At 39.2% G+C, this 3,260-nt stretch overlaps 1 pseudogene; it reads right to left on the bottom strand.

Annotated features, from left to right (window-relative positions):
• Window positions 1-1,563: 1,563 nt before the first annotated feature.
• LOC123837414 (heterogeneous nuclear ribonucleoprotein A1-like) lies at window positions 1,564-2,678 on the bottom strand (annotated as a pseudogene).
• Between the last annotated feature and the right edge of the window lie 582 nt (window positions 2,679-3,260).

The raw sequence follows: 3,260 nt of genomic DNA, 5'->3' as shown, positions 1-3,260 counted from the left end.
TTATATCATTAGTTTTTGATGTAGTGTTCCATGATTCATTGTTTGCATATAACACCCAGTGCTCCATGCAGAACGTGCCCTCTTTAATACCCATCACCAGGCTAACCCATCCCCCACCCCCCTCCCCTCTAGAACCCTCAGTCTGTTTCTCAGAGTCCATAGTCTCTCATGGTTCGTCTCCCCCTCCGATTTCCCCCGCTTCATTCTTCCCCTCCTGCTATCTTCTTTTTTTTTTTCTTTTAACATATATTCTATTATTTGTTTCAGAGGTACAGATCTGTGATTCAACAGTCTTGCAGAATTATTTATTTGAGAGAGAGAGAGAGCTCAAGCAGCAGAGAGGGGCAGAGGGAGAGTGAGAAGCAGACTCCCCACTGAACAGGGAGCCCGATGCGGGACTCCATCCCAGGACCCTGAGATCATGACCTGAGCTAAAGGCAGACGCTTAACTGATTGAGCCACCCAGGTGCCCAATAAGTGATATTTAAATACCTGGTACAAATATGGTTCCAGGTTGCTGGACTATAATAGCATCCTCCACATAAGTTTGTGCATTCTTGTAATTTTTTATTCTTGCTGAAGCTTGAGAGAAAGGAGGGGAAAAAAAGAGAAAACTTGGAACTCACCCCTTTTCCACTTGGTAGTTTGTGTCAGACATCAATGAGGGAAGAAGGAAAGAAGCTTTGAAAGGAAAGAGGAAGTCAATTTTTGCTTTAGACCAATGGGGAATTTATGAATTAAAAAATGAGGCTTTTAGTATCTGAGTGACTGAAAATCTATGAAATCTAGATGGTATTCAGGAGCCAGGAGTATGAAAGGGTCTATTTTAATAATTGTATTCCTACAAGTTTATTTTGTTCAGTAAATTGACTGCCAGCACTTCACTATACATACAAATATTTTTAAACCTAGATCCATTTATTTTCATAAGGGACAAGTTTGGTCCTTCTGCACATATTTAGTCTCTTGGTGATGTTATCTGAGAAGTACATTATATAAATATTTTTAAATTGTTTATTTTCCTGTTAAGAATAATGTTTAAGTTTTGTTATTTTTTAACCCTAGGAATTTTTAGACTACATCCTTCTATATCTCAGCTGAAACCCTTTTAAAATCACCATCTCTTTGTTCTTCCATTCTTAATATAATTTATCACTCAGTCAGTTGAAGTATCTGTTTGACTAATTTTTTAAAGGAAGTATATTGGCCTCTTTTTTTTTTTTTTTTGACACATTTATTCTGTGTCATGATCAGACTATTACATTTAGCAATTGATAGCATGGGTGCCAAAAAAAAAAAAAAATCTACATTAAAACCTTTTGTTGGAATGCTTTACACTTTCCATGGAACAGAAACTAAAATAACCTCTTATATAATTAGTCACAAATACAGTCCTCGAGTGTTTTGCCCATACATGAGTATTGTCTAAAACATGTCTTCTTTGTAGCAGCGAGGCCCTGCCACCACTGTGCTTGGCTGAGTTCACAAATCTGTTGTAACCTGTAGCTTCCCTGTCACTTCTCTGGCTCTCCTCTCCTGCTAACCCTTGTTTCCTGGCAGTAATTAAGACCTTCTGCCATTGTCATAGCCACTGTTGCTGCTGGTACCGCAAAAGCCACCTTGGTTTTGTGGTTTGGCAAAGTATTGTCCTCCACCACGAGAGGGGCCAGGGTTTCTGCCTCCAAAATTTCCTCCTTTCTTGGGCCCAAAATTTGAGGATTGATCGTTACAGCCAAAATCATTACATATTCCGCCATCTCCCAAGTTGCTTGCACTACCACCTGCCATAACCACCCCGCCTCCTCCATTGTTGTAACTGTCTTAGATGCCACTCCCAGCAGAGACACTGCGGTTTCCATAACTCTGTCCACCACTTTCATAGCCTCTGCTTCCTCCAGAGTAATCAGGGCTGCCACCTCCATAACCACCATCATTACTAAATCCATTATGGCCATCCCCACTGCCACCATATCTACCACCACCTCAACTACCACCGCAGCCACCTCACCCATTGAAGTTTTCTCCATGACCAAAGTTGTCATTCCCACCAAAACCACCTCCATGACCACCACCAAAGATTCCAGAACAACTCTGACTTCTTTGGGTGGATGAAATGCTACCCATCTCTTGCTTAGATAGGGCTTTCTTTACTTCACAGTTGTGGCCATTCGCAGTATGGTATTTTTGAATGACGATCTTATCTACAGAGTCATGGTCATCAAATGTTACAAAAGCAAAGCTTCTCTTTTTGCCATTGCCTCGGTCAGTCATGATTTCAATCACTTCAATTTTCCCATTCCATTCAAAATAATCTCTTAGATGATGTTCTTCAGTGTCTTCTTTAATGCCATGAATAAAAATCTTTTTCATAGTTAAGTGGGCACTAGGTCTTTGAGAATCTTCTCTTGTGACAGCCCTTTTTGTTCTACAACTCTTCCATCCATTTTGTGTGGCTTTATATTCATGGCTGCATCTACCTCTTCCACAGTGACATATATGACAAACCCAGAACCTCTGGAGTGCTTGGTGTTTGGATCTCTCATTACCACACAGTCCATAAATATTTCCCATTGCTCAAAATGGCTCCTCAGACTCACATCCATTGTTTTAAAGCTCAGACCTCTGATGAAGAGCTTCCACAGATGTTCAGGCTCTATGCGAGACTCTGATTTAGACATGATGTTGGTGGGAGGGGAGATTTTAATGATGCTTACTCAGTCAGAAAGTATATTGACTTCATAACATCTGAGAATGGTGTCGTATTACCTTTGTAGAGGAATGACAATTTGGTTGGATAAATATTTTTTAAACATGGAATCTTTTTTATTTTAAACATTTTTTTTTTTGCCTGCTCAATATTGCACAGATGTCTGCTGAAAATCTGATTGGGGTTCTAAAGGTATTTGTGGAGTTTTGTTTTGTTTTTCCTTCATCCTTTTTATTACCAGAATTTGTCTAAAAGGAATCTTATTTAAAATTGCTTTAAAAAGAAGCTTAGAACTTTTCCCCGGTCAAAAATGTTTTATTCTTAAATTTATTTGATCACTGCTTCTAATCCACCTATCCTGTTTCTCATTCTGAGAGATGTAGCCTGTGAAAGTTTAGAGTCTTTATATCTTGTATGAGCTGGTCTCGAAGACAGACAAACCCTGTTTTGAATCTGTAGTGATGTTATGAGTATCTTCCCCATTGCTTCTCCAGCATTTATACCTTCATATAAGAAATTCATTCTGCATGCATACTAACATAGATTTGCTACA

This window comes from Mirounga angustirostris, unplaced genomic scaffold (assembly GCF_029215605.1).
Source record: "Mirounga angustirostris isolate CCGP_5_RB_7025 unplaced genomic scaffold, mMirAng1.0.hap1 SCAF_5, whole genome shotgun sequence".
Taxonomy (NCBI): domain Eukaryota; kingdom Metazoa; phylum Chordata; class Mammalia; order Carnivora; family Phocidae; genus Mirounga; species Mirounga angustirostris.
This window is presented reverse-complemented; position numbering and strand designations above follow the sequence as displayed.